Genomic DNA, 17419 nt, shown 5'->3' with positions numbered 1-17419 from the left:
AACAGTTGCATGAAGCCAGCCCACCTCCAAAGACACCTAAGCACAAAGCATCAATGTCATGTCGGTAAGCCACCAGAGTTTTTTAAGAGAACACTTTCCGACTTCAGATCATCCCAAGAAGTTATGCGAAAAGCCTCCACAACATCAGCCAAAGCACTCGAGGCTTCTTATGCAGTGTCTTTGCTTGTAGCTAAAGCTAAAAAGCCATTCACCATAGCTGAAGACCTGCTGCTTCCAGCCGCTATTGTATTGGCGGAGACTATGCTGGATAAAACCGCAGCAGACAAATTAAAAACTGTGCCTTTGTCAAAATGACATAGTTAGCCGCAGAATTGATACGATGGGCACAGACATCGTTGATCAAGTAGTGGGAAAACTTGACGAATCATTTTCATTTTCACTCCAGCTGGATGAATCAACTGATGTCAGTGGACAGGCATAGCTTCTTGCTTTTGTGAGATACCTCGATACTGACGACATTTGTGAACATGTGCTTTTCTGCAAGAGTTTGGAGGGGAAAACAACTGGAGAGGATATTTTTTATGTTGTTAATGCATTCTTCGGTGAAAACGGTCTGAACTGGAGATCATGCACAAGTGTCTGCACTGATGCGGCCGCATCATTGACAGGTCGCGTCAAAGGGCTGGTTGCGCGAGTGAGGGAGAAGAACCCTGAATACACAGGGAAGCATTGGCTTTTCTCAAGAAAGCAGAGCTGTGGAAGAAGGCATGTGCAGAAGGGGATTTCACCTGCTTTCCTCAGGTGGATGCTTTCCTTTCCAATGAGGATGTGGATAGAGCTCCAGTGAAGGCAATAATAGAGGGACATTTGGCCAACTTGACTAGTGGTTTTAATTCTTCCCTGATATTCAAGAGAAATCTGCACAGCTGGACTGGGTGAGAAACCCATTTCTCTTGGCTGAAAGCAAGAGAATCAAGCTTCCTGCCAGTCTTCAGGAAAATCTCATTGATGTGTCATCTGACCGTGGCCTACAGATGAAGTTTTGGGTGTATGTAAAGAAGGACTAACCCTAACCCTAACCCTGAGCTGGGAAAGAAAGCTTTGGAGCAGCTACTACCATTTGGATTGACTTATTTGTGTGAAACCTCCTTTTCGGCAATGACCCAAATTAAAACAAAGCAAAGAAACAAGCTATGCCTGGAAAAGAGCCTGATCACTACAGTTGCCTCCCTGCCACCTAGAATGAACTCATCAATGAAGCACAGGCCCATGTTTCCCACTAAATTGTGAGTATATGCACCCTTTTAATATTCATGTTTACACTGCCAAATAGAACGCACACACATTATTTATGTTCATTTTCTTTTTTTTTCTCCCAAAAATGTGTCACACCCCCCAGCCCCTCTAGGGGCACCAGTGCACCTTGTCCTTGTCCATCTTGTCTGTTGGGTTGGTGTTCTATGTGGGCGTGACCAGGCTCCGGTTCCACTGTCTCTCTCTCTCTCCACCTGCTCAATACACACCTTTTGGCCATCACCTCATCACCATGCAGTTATCTACCCTGGCTTTCCAACTACTCATCGCTAGATTGTACTGGTTCCTATGGTAGTTTCTAGCCTTACTACGTTGAGGCTTGTTACTACGTTTCGTCGTATTAGCTACTGGTGTTTTGTACCTGTTCTAACTCTGATCTCCCTGTTCCTCGTATCAGATTCCACCTACCCGTCGGCCTGCCTACCTACCCACCAGCCTGCCTGTCCGCCCACCGGCCTACCCTTCCATGCTGCCGGTGCTACCTGCCTTCCAGCCGCCTGTCCACTGCCAGACTACCCCCTACCCTTATTCCCTCATTAAATACCCAAACCTGCTATGCTTGTCCGACTCTGTATTCGCGCCTGGTTCCCCCGTTCAGTGCCTAACAAAATGATTTGTGCCGGTGAAGGGGGTACTCAGCTGAACAAATATTTTAGAGGGGGTACACTAGCAGAAAAGGTTTGAGAACCACTGCCATAGCGGATTATACAGTAGAGTTCCATACACTAGCAGCTGAGAGTGGGTGGGGGGATAAAGCCCTACTGAGTGCGTACAAGCGCGGACTCAATGATTCCATCAAGGACTGGCTGTTGATGAACCGACCCACCTCATACAATGAATTAGTTATTCTCGCCTTGGAAATGGACGACTGCCTGCGGGAGCGCCACTACGAACGCAGCCAGGAGCGAACACCTGTCCACACATCTCCTAGGACGAACACACATCTCCTAGGACTACTTTCACCTCCGTTAGAGTACCTCCCAGTTTGTTTCCTGTCGCCTCCCGAGAGCCAGCACCTACGGCGCCCCATCCAGCGCCCACTGCCCCCAGGTCTGAGGAGGAGCCCAGGCAGGTGGGCAGGTCCCGTCTGTCTGCAGCAGAGTGCGAGCAGCGTTTCTGGGACCAGCACTTCCGGGACCAGCGCTGTCTCTACTGTGGGCAGCCCAGCCATTTCATCCGGACCTGTCCTACCCGTCCCCGTTCCCCCGGAGTTAAAAGATCGGGCTTACCTGAGAGAGGGGTCCTGGTAAGCCGAATTACCATATCCCAGCATGGCACCCCACACAATCGGCTCATTCCCACGACCCTCTCCTGGGATCAGGAGTCTTTTACCCTGGGCGCTCTCCTGGATTCTGGTGCGGATGATAGTTTAATTGACGCCACCCTAGCTAAAGAGGCTGGGATTCCTCTGGTTCCCCTGGACACCCCCATAAACGCCCAGGCCTTGGACGGCCGCCCCCTCGGGACCAACTCCCACAGCAAAGTGTCCCTCTCTCTCACCCTTTCCGGCAACCACAATGAGATTCTTAGACTCCTGGTTATCCCCGCTTCCACAACCCCACTCGTTTTAGGCAGACCCTGGCTCGAGAGACTTGCTGGACCTCGGGGAAGATTCTGGGGTGTTCCGCTCCCTCTCCACCCGGAACACGTAAACAGGCCGCTCTGCTCCCTGATCTCTCCGGCCCTCCGTCTATCACAATCTGACGGAGGTGTTCAGTAAGGAGCGCATTCTCTCTCTTCCCCCTCATCGCCCATACGACTGCTCCATCGACCTCATCCCAGGTGCCCCCTCCCCTCCGGGCGGTTATACAACCTCTCTCTCCCAGAGAAGCAGACCATGCAGGATTACATCTCTGAGTCTCTGGCCTCAGGCATCATCCGGCCCTCCTCCTCCCCGGTGGCAGCAGGATTCTTCTTTGTGAAGAAGAAGGGAGGAGACCTCTGTCCCTGTATCGACTACTGGCTATTGAACGACATCACAGTAAAAAACAAATATCTTCTTCCCCTCATCAGTCCCACGCAACCATCTTCTCTAAATTGGACCTACGGAGCGCCTTGTCCGCATCAAGGAGGGCGATGAGTGGAAGATGGCTTTTAACACGCACCTGGGGGTCACTTCAAGTACCGGGTCATGCCTTTTGGACAAAATTCCAGGTGCTCCGGGACATGATTAACGTGTTTGTGGTGGTTTACTTGGATGACATACTGGTCTTTTCCAGGACCGAGGAAGAGCACCACCAGCATGTCCGCCTGGTTCTCCAGCGACTCCTGGAGAACAGGCTTTTCGTCAAGGTTGAGAAGTGCATTTTCCATGCCGCCTCCATGGAGTACCTCAGACACATTGTCGAGAAGGGGCACATTCGTGCGGATGGGAGGAAGATCGAGGCGGTTGTGAAGTGGCCCCGACCCACGAACCGTCAACAGCTACGTCGTTTCCTGGACTTCGCAGGGTTCTATCGACGGTTCATTAAGGGGTTCAGTCAGGTGGCCGCTCCACTTACAGCCCTCACCTCCACGCTCTGTCCGTTCACCTGGACCATGGAGGCGGAGCCACCTTCTTGACCCTGAAGGGCCTGTTCACGACAGCCCCAGTGCTCATCCACCCGTATCCCTCCTGTCAGTTCTTTGTGGAGGTGGATGCATCCGATACGGGTCTCAGGGCTTGTCCTTTCCCAGCAGTTGGTGGAGGACCAGAAGCTCCACCCTTGTGCTTTCTTCTCCCAGCATCTGGGCCCGGCGGAGCGGAATTATGACGTCGGGAAATGGGAGCTGCTGGCGGTGTACGAGGCGCTTGTGGAGTGGAGACACTGGCTTGAGAGTGCCCAGCAGCTGTTCATGGTCTGGTCTGATCACAAGAACCTCATATACATCCGGTCGGCCAAGAGACTCAACTCCCGCCAAGCACGCTGGGCCCTCTTTTTTACTTGCTTGAACTTCACTATCACCTACTGTCCGGGGTCCTGCAACACCCAGGCAGAGCTCTCTCCCAGCTGGCACCGGAAGAGGAGACCCTTCTCTCAGAGAAAATGGCTGCCGATGCCGTTCGCTGTTGTGAGAGCTCCACAGAGGATGTGCGTTTATTTAGCTTTTATGTGTTTTCTAAATTCTCTGAGAAACTCACTGGCACTGATATCCTACGACAAGGACTCACTTCTACATGTAAACTACAACTTAAGACCAAGTATTTTGGATAATTATTCTATCGACCCGGCGTGGCCGGCGGAGATCAGAAGGACCCCCCACGATAACAACAATGGGAGCGCGCCAAAAAAGAGAAGGAAACACCAGGGAAAGCGGGGAGGAATTCGGAATCGGCTGAGAGCTCAGGCCCACCGTCCAGCTCTGCCTAGCATACTTCTTGCTAATGTCCAATCTCTGGAGAACAAGATGGATGATCTCAGGGCGAGGATTAATTTCCAGCGAGACGTAAGAGACTGTAACATCCTTTGTCTAACAGAGACATGGCTTACCTCGTTGGTACCGGACCTAGTCATCTGCCCTTTCGAGTCCTTCTCTGTTTTCCGGGCGGATAGAACGGAGGAGTCCGGCAAATCCAAGGGTGGTGGAGTTTGTTTCATGACCAACAACAACTGGTGTAACCCTATCAACGTAACAACGCTTTCTCAGACCTGCTCGGCGGACCTGGAGCATCTGACCATCTCATGCCGCCCATTCTACCTTCCCCGGGAGTTCAGCTCAATCATCATCACAGCCGTCAACATTCCACCACAGGCCAACACAGAGGCAGCGCTATCGACCCTACATGATACGCTGTGCCGGCATCAGAGCAACCACCCTGAGGCGGCGATGATAGTAACAGGTGATTTCAATCGGGCTAACCTTAAAAAAGTTATGCCTAACTTCCGTCAACACATCAAGTGGGCCACCAGGGGAGATTTTGGACCATTGTAATACTCAGTTTAAGAATGTGTACAAAGCTGTTTCCCACCCTCCCTTTGGGATTCTGTTGATGCCTGTTTACAAACAGAGGATCCAACAGGTAGCGGTTGTGAAGAGAGAGGGAAAGCGGTGGTCCGACCAATCAGAGGCCGCGTTACAAGACGCGCTGAGTGACGTCGACTGGGATATGTTTCAATGAAGTTCCAGTGATGTCAGCGAGTTTACAGAGACTGTCTTGGACTTTATCTCTACATTAGCCGATAACATCGTACCAACTACAACGGTAAAGATCTACCCCAACCAGAAACCCTGGGTCGACAGTTCCATCCGTGCCGCTCTGAGGGCTCGCACCGCCGCTTACAACTCCGGGCTGGCATCCGGCAGCATGGAGGAGTATAAAGCAGAGTCCTACAAACTGCGAAGGGCGGTGAAAGCCGCCAAGAGGAGATATGCAGACAGAATGCAGGCGCAGATGGAGAACAACGACACCAGGGGCCTATGGCGAGGACTACGATCTATTACGGATTACCGGCACACACCCCCCTCAACCGGAAGTGCAGATGCCTCCCTAGCTGAAGACCTGAAATCTTTTTATGCATGGTTTGAGGCTGGCAACACCACCGCTAGCGTGCCGGCTAACAATAACAACATCAGAGTGCTGGCTAGCGCGGCTGATGGGAGTTCACACGCTAGGGCAGAGCAAGCACTCTTCGTGACGGAACACGACGTGAGGAGGGCTCTGCTGAAGGTGAACACTAGGAAAGCTGCTGGCCCGGATGGCATTCCGGGGAGAGTACTTAAGACCTGTGCTAACCAGCTAGCTCCTGTGTTCACTACCATATTCAACTTATCATTGGCAAATTTAGTAGTTCCCACCTGTTTTAAAAGATCCTCCATCGTCCCTGTGCCCAAGATCACCTCCCCAGCCTGCTTAAATGACTATAGACCCGTGGCTCTAACCTCAGTGGTCATGAAGTGCTTTGAGAGGCTGATTAAGGAATACATTTGCTCCTCCCTCCCTCCAACCCTGGACCCACTGCAGTTCGCATATAGACCAAACAGATCTACGGACGATGCAGTTTCCCAGGTCCTCCACACCACTCTCTCTCACCTTGACAGTCAGAAGGGGGGCTATGTGAGAATGCTGTTTATAGACTACAGCTCAGCGTTCAATACCATAGTCCCCACCAGACTGGCTGATAAGATGATTGGTTTAGGACTGAACATTCCCCTGTGTGCCTGGATCCTGGACTTTCTGACGGCCAGGCCACAGGTGGTCAGGGTGGGTAGACACACCTCCAGCTCACTCATACTGAGCACAGGGTCCCCCCAGGGCTGCGTCCTTAGTCCCCTCCTCTACTCCCTGTACACCCACGACTGTGTGGCTAAGTCCAGCGAAAACACCATCATTAAGTTTGCGGACGACACAGTCGTGGTGGGGCTGAGACAACAATGAGAAAGGCTACCTGGACGAGGTGGCGGACCTGTCACTCAGGTGTCAGGAGAATAGCCTCATCCTGAATGTCTCCAAGACAAAAGAGCTGATTGTGGACTTCGGGAGAGCACAACAACTAAGGGCCTACACACCGCTGGACATCGATGGGACTGCTGTGGACAGGGTGAGCAGTTTTAAATACCTGGGAGACCACATCACAGAAGACCTGACCTGGACTACCCACATCAGTTCTCTGGTGGGAAAGGCAAGGTTCCATCCTGTTCCATCTCAGGCAGCTGGGGAAATTCAAAGTCTCCCGGAGGATCCTTCAGTCCTTCTACTCTAGAGCTGTGGAGAGCATCCTGGCTGGCAACATCACCGTCTGGTACGGTAACAGCACGGCCCAGGACAGGCGAGCTCTGCAAAGGGTGGTACGCCTGGCAGAAAAGACCATGGGAGCTCCAACCGTACACCAGGAGGTGTAGGACCAGAGCCTACAGGATTATGAAGGACCCTCACCACCCGAAAAACAGACTGTTCCAGCCGCTGTGGTCAGGCAAACGCCTCCGCTGTCATGCAGCAAGAACAGAGAGGCTAAGGCTGAGTTTCTTCCCCCACGCCATCAGAATCATCAACGATGACCCCACCAGTGCCCCCCTCAAGTCACTCACACACTCACTGACATCATAACACATATGCACACACATAATCATCCATCTGCTGTTTATATTGCTTACTGCTTATACTGTTCATATTGTTTATACTGTTTATACTGTCCATACTGTATATTTTTTAGTACTTCTATTTTATTTTATTCTATTTTAAAACTTATTGTATTGTTGCACTACTCTGTGGCACTGTCACTTTTGCATTTCACTGTATACTTGTATGCACGTGACAAATAAAGAATCTTGAATCTTGACCCCGTCGGCGCCTGAGACCATCCTTCCTCCAACCCGGGTGGTAGGCGCCGTCACCTGGGCCATCGACTCAGTGGTCAGAGCGGCCCAGCACACCCATCCTGGACCAAGACGGGGACCCCCTGGTCAGCATGCTCCTGAGTGCTTGAGTGGGGTCATGCCAGCAGATTCGCCTGCCATCCTGGGGTTGACCAGACCCTGTCCTTCATCCGTCAGCATTTCTGGTGGCCCGCCATGGAAGCGGACACCAGGGAATTCATCGCCGCCTGCACCACCTGTGCTCGGAGTAAGTCCTCCCACCAGTCCCCGGCCGGACACCTGCAGCCCCTTCCCATCCCTACCCGTCCCTGGTCTCACATCGCCCTAGACTTTGTCACCGGTCTACTGGTATCTCAGGGTAACACGGTGGTGCTCACCATTGTGGACCGGTTCTCTCAGGCCGTCCACTTCATCGCCCTTCCTAAACTTCCCTCCTCCGCTGAGACCACCGACCTCCTGGTGCTTCATGTCGTCCGTCTCCACTGCATTCCCCTGGACATCGTTTCTGACCGTGGGCCCCAGTTCACTTCCCGGGTGTGGCAGGCTTTCTGTAAGGGTATTGGGGCCACGGTCAGCCTCTCCTCTGGTTACCACCCTCAGACCAATGGCCAGGCAGAGCGGGCGAACCATTGCCTGGAATTGGCCCTCTGATGCGTCTCCTCCTGCCACCCCGCCACCTGGAACCTACCCTGGGTGGAATACGCACACAACACGATGTCCAGCAATGCCATATGTATGTCCCCCTTTGAATGTTCGCTTGGTTACCAACCCCCTATGTTTCCCAGCCAGGAGCAGGAGATAGCGGTCCCATCTACCAGGGTCCATCTCCGCTGGTGCCACCGGGTCTGGAGGTCCACTCGGGCTGCTTTGGAGAGAGCCACCAAGCGGTCCCTACGCAGCACCAACCGGCGATGCAGGCCTGCCCCAGCTTACCGCCCAGGACAGCGGGAATGGCTGCGAACAAAGGATCTACACCTTCCCATCTCTTCCCAGAAACTTGCTCCTCGCTATGTGGGACCCTACACGATCGAAAGGATCATCAACCCCTCTGCGGTATGGCTATCCCTTCCCACTTCCATGACTATAAATCCGGGTATTCCATGTGTCTCAGCTCAAGCCCGCTGTTTCCAGTCCCCTGTCTCACCCAGTTGAGGTCCCTCCACTGCCCCGGGTGCTTGAGGACGGTGACCCAGTCTGGACTGTGAGCGTCCTACCGGACGCTCCTGGTCGGTCGGCCGGTGTCTCCTGTAGGGAGTGGGGTACTGTTACGGGTCCTCCGACTGACCTACCCTCTGGCATCACCTCGAGGCCTAGGTGGTCATCTCCGGAGCGCACGCTTCCTGGTTCCAGCCGACAGCTCACCTGGATGAGATCCGTGCCAGAACGTACTATGACTTCCACATCTTGACAGATTTACTGTCATTCAATTGTAAAAAGTTCTGGGACATCCAACATCTATTATCTTTCAAGCAATCATTAAGAGAAGCTAAACTGGACAAATCATGGGGTTTAATGGGAAGATAGAACTGGGTGTCGTCCACATAAAAGTGAAAGGAAATATTGTGTTTCCAGATAATCTGGCCTACTTGAAGCAGGTATAATGAGAATACAATTGGGCCTAAAATGGATTGTTTGTGGCACACCAAAGTTCACTTGAGCTGAGGAAGAGACACACTTTCCAAGACCAACAGAGAACAATGCCTGAGAGGTAGGAGGAGAAACATTTTAAGGCGTGTCTGTAATCCCTGCATAATATCTAAGGCGGTTCATTAAAATGGTATGATTGATTGTATCAAAGGTTTTACTAACATCAAGGTTGTAGGTTGTTTGTGACTTTAAGTAGAGCAGTTTCAGTGCTATGACGGGCGAAAACCAGATCGGAACTTTTAAAATAAATAATTTCTATTCAGATAGTTAGTCAGTTGATTATAGACAACCTATATGGGAAAAATGGGAGTTTAGAAATGGGTCTATAATTGATTAAAACTGATGGGTCCAGACTTTTTAAGAAGCGGTTGGACAAGAGTATGCTTAAAGTAAGGCGGTACTGAGCCAGTGGCCATGGAGCTATTAATAATAGCCAAAATGCTGGGGTAGACTGTGTCCATTACTTCCTTTAGTGGTCTAGGAGGGACAATATCTAGGGAACAAGGGAAGGATTTCATGTGTGATACAGTCTTGATAAGGGTTTCATCTGATACAGGAACAAATGAAATCAGGTTTGCCTCCAATTGGTAAGTAACAGTCAGGTCATGTATGGGAGGGATGATTTGGTCTCTGATATTTACAATTTTCTTACTAAAGAATTGCATGAAGTTTTCAAATTTTTCGGGAGAATGGTTGGTAACCTTGTGTGATGGGACATTTAAAATTCTGTCGATAGTACTAAAATATTCTTGGATTATGAGAGTTCTCGGAGATCAAGGCCTCTGAAAATCATCTGGTTTACTTAATTAGCATTTTAGTCTAAGGACTTAGGAAGTGTAGCCTTTTTGTCTAAGGCCTTAGGGAGCATACCTGTAGCCTTTTCGTTTAAGGGAGTATGGTAGTTTGGTCTCGCACCTGAGGGAGTATAGCAATTTGATCTGAGAACTGAGGATGTCCTAAAATGCACATCATATTGCCCTGTCAGCAGAGTAATGACAACCCAGATCTGGCCCATGTCTTTTTTTCTACCGGCATATGGATGTGGCCCAGGTACAACTTTGTTCCCTGGGCCAGAAGTGGGCCAGCTCTGGCTGTCATTTCTGAGACTTATCTTTGACAGCATGTGGATGTGGCCCAGGCCCAACCACACTCAGTCCAAAGGCAGGGCTGAGAGGGTTTGGCCCATGTAATACTTGCCGTTTCCGGCACTCAGCCATGTGCCACCACGAGACCAAATCTGTCCCACAGTTGTCTGCTGACTGGGTGGTTATCCTAATAGTACATGACATATTCTGATGCTAAGCATTTTTATTAGAACAACTGGAGGGGTTCAGGCAAACATGCCATGCCTAGTTTATACAATGTAACAGAGATGTTCTGCTACCTAAAAAATACTCTAGACACAGCTTAATCCTCTATGCAAACATCACATTCAATCTAGCCAGATATAACCTTCTATTAAAAAAGAAGAGGAGATAGTGAAGAAAGAGAAAAAAAGAAAAATACAGGGGGATAGAACAACACAGAGAGAGGGATGGTGTGTGAGAGGAGAGGGAGTGGCAGACAGGGAGAGTATAATAGGGAAAATGTGACAGAGCTGGGAAGAAGGAAAGGGAGGCAGAGGATTTTGGAAAGGGAGGAAGAAAAGACCTCTCATACACTGAGGACTTAACAGACTGAAGGTTAACTGTTCACTCTCTCTCACTTGTACCAGTTCCATAGAGGACAGGGTCAAAGAATGACACCAGTGACACCAGACCTGAAATGATTTGCATCCACTCCATTTGAACCAACCATTACAAGTCAGTAAAATATGCACAGCATATAATACTGATATTCTTAGAAAGATGATGGATGGATACAATTGAACTGCAAACTAAGATGACATTTTAGAACAAAACCATCAGATTAGTGTTGTTTAGGTTTTAACAAATGTATCTTTTTATGTCTACAAAGGGTTTCAACTAAATTAAGTCATGAATTTTACCCTGGACTATAATTTAAAGCAGATTAGAGTTTTTGCATTTAATGAAGACAGAGATGTTTTTGTCACACTTTCAGTTTGGCAATGTGTCCACTGTGCAACATTTCTAGCATTGACCCAGTCAGCAGAGAAATGACAGCCCAGATCTGGACCACATCTGTTTTCTACCTGCATCCAGATGTGGCCCAAGTACTTTGTTCCCCGAACTAGAAGTGGACCGGGTCCGGCTGCCATTCCTAAACCTTATCTTTGCCATGAAAAGGTCAGACCTTGGCCTGCATGTGGATGTGGCACAGGTACGACTGTGTTGCCCGGGCTAGAAGTGGAACGACTCTGGCTGTCATACCTGAGCCTGATCATTGCCTTGAAAAGGCTAGACCTTGGCCGGTAAGTGGATGTGGCCCAATTATCACTCAATAAATGGTACAGATATGGGCCACATCAGGTTGCTGAAGGCTTAGATGTGGTAACGGTATCTGGCCAATTTCTTTTTTCTAATTCCAAGTGGTAACTGTGCCACATCCACATGTTGGCTAAGATTTGGCATTTTCATGGCAAGGATTCATCTTAGGTATGGCAACAAGAGCCAGTCCACTTTTGGCCGAGGGAACAAAGTTGTATCTAGGCCAAATCAACATTCTGGCCCAGGCTTGGCCTATTTGTGGAAAAGGCCTGGCTTAGTAATGGAATGGACTATTATTCCAAGTGGTTACTGGGGCACATCCACATGTTGGCCAAGATGTGGTCTTTTCATCATGTGTATAGTAACTGAAGTTCTGTTCCTTTATTCCAAGTGGGATGCATCAACATTTTAATTGGGTTCAATATGTGCTTATTATTATTATTATTATTATTATTATTATTATTATTAGATATTATATTATTATTATTTGACAAGATACTCAAATAAAGGACTTTCATGATAGTCAGATGATTACTTACCCTGAAAGTAATCTATAGGCCAGGAGAAAAATTATCTTTCAGATTTGTTGAAATGGCCAATGCTCACTTGTAGCCACTGCTAACAAAAAACCTTAGGAGTGAGGGCGTGGGTGTGGTTGTGACACATAGAGCTTCCTATTGCTCGGCTCTGATACTCTGTTGTATCAGGCTGTGCTGGGTAGTTATTTAACTTAAGACACTAAAAAACATTAAAATCCATTCTATTCAGGTTAACTACAATTTAACTGAAGAACATTTAAGACAATGATAAAAAGACCTTTAGGACTTGAAAAGTGAAGAGACAAGAACACTTACTGTAAATACCCAGCTTGTCAGCAACACAGCAATCTAAACATATGCATAAGCAGCCTAGCGTTTGACCTCCCACCAAAGAATTCCCACCAATTTACACTGATCTTACATACTGCCTTAATGGGTGGAGGGGCATCAGGTGTGTTGTGTATTAATTGGCCACACCTGAGTCTAATTGGGTGTCTCCTATAAATGGAGAATGTATCAAGTGTTTGGGGTGTTTTTTTTTTTTTTTTTTGGAAGTCAGGGGAAGCTGATGTTACCATTTGGTGTTCTTATCCAATTTTTTAGTTTGGGATACCGATGGTCTGTCTGATGAAATCTGAACTGATCTCAAGTTGATTGGCTCAGATATTGTCAGTCTGCTTTTTGTTTTACTGGCCACACTGACAGACTCATCAAAACCAGTCTAGATGTCTAGATGTCTTCAGATGGTCTGTATGTTTCTTATCTCACCTGGTTTTCATTAGTCTGTCAGTGTTCCACAGTCAACATCTTCTAAACCATTTGAGATGAGTAGATTTCCCCAAATAGTCTGTGTATTTCTAAACACTGTTGGCTCAGTTGGGTTGGGATGTGATTTGGGATGGTGTATGAGACAATTTCACAGGTGCTTTGAAAACCCAAACCACCAGTTTATAACATATTAACTTATTTGGGCTTCAAACCTCAAGCCGGAGTTGGCCAATAAGCAAACTGCCAATTCTCACCAAGTACTGGTCTCCCATATTCAGACCTACACTGGCCTAGTAACAATCTGAACTTATTATAACCATACACTACATACAGAACCAGAGCTGGCCAATAAGCAAAGTTCCAACTCTCACCCAGTACTGGTCCCCCATATTTAGACAAAATGTGGCCCAGTAATTACAGGAAGATATAAGGGTCAGATATCACATCCCAGAGCTGGCCCATGAGCAAAACCCTAACTCTCGCCCATTACTAGTCTACCATAAACATGGACCAGTAACTACAGGAACATATCAGGGCCACATTCCTCATACAAGTGCAGGCTCACAAGCAAAGTTCCAACTGTCACCCAGTACTGTTCACCCACATTTAGACCAGAGGGATTTGCGGGAATAATTCAGTCTGACAATAGTGTTAGGAATAGCCAGGCTAGATAGGTATAGAGTGCAGTTTAGACATTATTACATTTCACACTCCACACCTGGGGAAGTGGCCAGTTGAGGCCAGGACCCGGGGCTGAAGTGGTGATGACAAAAGACGTTGGAGTGCTCCGCCAGGTAGAAGTGGGTGTGGACATACTCTTTGGGTTTCTTTTGCATGTTATGTATTATAATTTTTCCCCTGTGAACAACAATCATCCGCTTTGGTTGGCCGACTGTGGAGTCAGAGCTTGCCATCTGGGCTTGCCCTGTGATTCCTGGTAAGAAGCCAATTGCCTCCCCAGGTCACATCACATTCAACATGGTCAGCATACTTTTATAACTTTTATAACAAAACATACATGTAGACTAGTTGACAAACAACTAGGCAGCCGTAGCCCTCTAGACAAGACGAGTGTGGCATTAACAGTTGGCCTGATAGTGGAGTTCTTAACAATAGGGAGATGATACTGCATTTCTAACCTTGTTCTTTATTCCGATCTCAAAATAACAATATCTGGACTATATTGCACTGCTCAGCAAATTGGTTTATACTTTACATGTTAATTAATTGCTTACCTTCTAAAAGGTATTTACTATTCCCTAGTGCCTTGTTTTTATTAATAACCTCCAAAAAGATATTGTAAACACAGCAATTAATTCTTCTGGAGGGTGAGACATTTAGATCTCAGAATTTTATATTGCAGGATCTTGGGCAGGGGTCAGGAGGAATCAGACAGACAATCCTCTTACTGATCAAACCCAACACGCAGTGTATAAATAAAGATGTCATGGGGAAGGAGAAAAGCCCCTATTGTTAATTAGTGTTTGTTGAACCAGTTAATGATTCATATCCAAGATATACAGTTAGGTGCATATATATTTGGACTCTGACACAACTTTTGTTATTTTAGCTGTTTACCAAAACATATTCAAGTTACAGTTACATAATGAATATTGGCTAAAGTGTAGACTCTCAGCTTTAATTTGAGGGTATTCACATCCAAATTGGAGGAAGGGTTTAGGAATTACAGCTCTTTAATATGTAGCCCCCTCTTTTTCAAAAGCACTGGTGAGCTTGGCAACACAAAAAGGCCTGAATGTCCACGGAAGACAACAGTGGTGGTTGCAGGATCCTTCACATGGTAAAGAAAAACCCCTTCACAACATCTAGCCAAGTGAAGAACACTCTCCAGGAGGTAGGCATATCATTATCCAAGTCTACCATAAAGAGAAGACTTCACAAGAGCAAATACAGAGGGTTCATGCATCTCGATTGTTTCATTTCAAATCCATTGTGGTGTCACTGTCCAAATATTTCCAGACCTAACTGTAGATATTCTCTGTTTGTTCTGTCACTCCTGCCTAATAGAACGATGCCAGAAGTTTGCCTAATTAAAAGCAGAAAATACTAGGATTGCTTTGGTGTTTTGCCGGAATCGGTTTCATGCATGAGCTTGCTTCCCTTTCTTTTACACAAAATAATTATTTCACAAAAGGCTAGACTGATGCAACAGAGATGCATATCTACATGAACGCCAACAGATACCACATGAGTTTGGAGACACCATAAACAAAGAAGCCAGTAATCCCTGTTCTCCATTACATTTCACTGTGAGAGGAGAATGGTGCTCTCATGCTTTATTTGGAGAACTTTCTTTGTGCTGTTAAATAATGCTAAAACACATGGGTTTTATCTACGAATGAAGTAAATGACAATTCACAATGATAAAGGTTGACAAAGATTGTGTTCTGAGGTGTGCTTTACATACTATAGGAAGTCATTTATACTTTTCAACAGAAGATTCAGATCACAAAGTAAACATGTGGTGCAATGGGCGTGGGCCATGGAAATCAGTTCCAAGGCACATCACAGAAGATTAAATGACAACTGTGTCCAATGAAATAGTGGTAACCAAGTGATACTTTATATGGAAGATTTCCAGTCATAATGAGGGTTAACCATTATTCTATACACTGTACAATCTGCAAAGGCTCCCAATGGAGAATGAAGTTGAGACATTCAGTGATAGAGGCTCTTCAGCTCCACTCAATGCTAAGCTCATCATGCTGTCTGTAAATGGCATAATGTAGTTTGGGTCTGGCCTTCCAGTGTTTCTCAGCCCTACTGTAGCGACATATCGACTGGAGCTTTTATTGCTGATGATGGGTCAGTGGGGGTTGTTTATCAACCCCTGAAGCCATCAATATTCCCATGACCTCCTCTCCACAACCCTGTAGGCCTGGCCAACATGATGCAGCTTTGCATAAACAAACTAAAAATCAGTGTGGAGCCCTGTGTTTGACCCCCTTCACCCCATCCATCGACGTTTATACTGGTATCAGCAGATTGAAAATCAATACTCCCGCTCATCTCTCCAAGACTGAAAAGGACACCAGACAAGGACATCTTGGCAAATGAAGATTATCAGCAGGCTGGTGTTTATTATCTGTTCCTGTCTCAGCATCTCGTTTGGCTGTAATACAATACATGATGATCTCCCAACTCCACAGTTGTAAGGTAGAATGTGCTTTGTGTGTTTTGGTTTTGCTTGACATAATGAAGCATAACATTATTCATCATGGAGCATCTCTGTCAAAAAATTACCTTTATGAAAACATGTTATGCTTGTGTGTTGAAGTGTCACACTCTAGCAGCCTCTGATCCTGACTGGGAGATGTCTTTCAAAAACCCCACCCAACAGAGCGGCCATCTGAACAGTATGAATCATAGCCTGAGTGACGGTCAGTATTTGAATATTTTTTAGGACTCTCCCATCCCTTTTGTCTTGCTCCACTATAAGGGTATTGTCTGGAGGTTCCATCTCCCCTTAGAGAGAGGGAATTTCAGAGTGCCTGCACAGGAATGATGAGCTCCACAGATAAACAGCCCAGGTAAGAGAACTAATCCAGCTGTTCTGCCTCAGAGGCATGGAGTAGAATTGAGATTTCTTAACTCTGTCTCGTAAGTTGAAAGGCACAAAGGCAAGCATATTGACTTTCAGTTTTTCATCACATTAAATGTAAATGTCAATTTCAACTCCACTTGCCTGACCATCAGAGAGAAGCATTACTTTCCAATGCATTTAGAATGAGCAATTCAGGAACTTTTGGGAAATTTAAATCTGATAAACAGATAGGCGTTTAAGATGCATTTGACAGCCAACACAACAGACTATCTAAAACCATTCAACGCATCATAACACACTCCTCAACGGTTACCTCAGGACTATAGTAAAATTACACAAATTTTATTCTACAGTTTTTTCTCCTCCCTCCCACTCTCCTTTAGTCTGTCCATAGCTACCCCCACCCACCACCACCACCACTACCATCTCAGTATTCTGCCAGCCTGGTCTGGGACTGGGGAGGCAAGACAACTGTGCCTCAATCACAAACCATTATCTGTGATGAGGTAGAGTTACATTTCCTCCCTCCCCTCTAAGGTGGGGTGTATCAACCAACCTAAAACATCCTACACAGGGGAAGCACAGGGGAGTTTACATTACTACCCTGACAAAAAAGAGTCGTCCACTGATTTTAAAAATTCATTACATCAATATGGCCACCATATTGGACTGATTATATGAATCTTAAAGGGACAGTCTGGGATTGGTACATAAATTTTTTTACTTTTAAATTAATATTAATAGTATATATTCTTGAAGAATATACAGTGCCCTCCATAAGTCTTGGAAAGAGAAAGCATGTTGTCTTCTTTTAACTCTATACTCCAACAGTTTAGATTTGAAATCAAACAATTACTATGAGGTTAAAGTAGAGATTCTCTTTAAATCAATGTTTTCTTTTTTCAGATTGGTTTCACCATTTAAAAATGACAACCCTTTAAACA

This window comes from Argentina silus, assembly GCF_951799395.1.
Source record: "Argentina silus genome assembly, chromosome: X".
NCBI classification, from domain to species: Eukaryota; Metazoa; Chordata; class Actinopteri; order Argentiniformes; family Argentinidae; genus Argentina; species Argentina silus.
The sequence above is the reverse complement of the archived record's forward strand: the minus strand, read 5'-3'. Positions refer to the sequence as shown.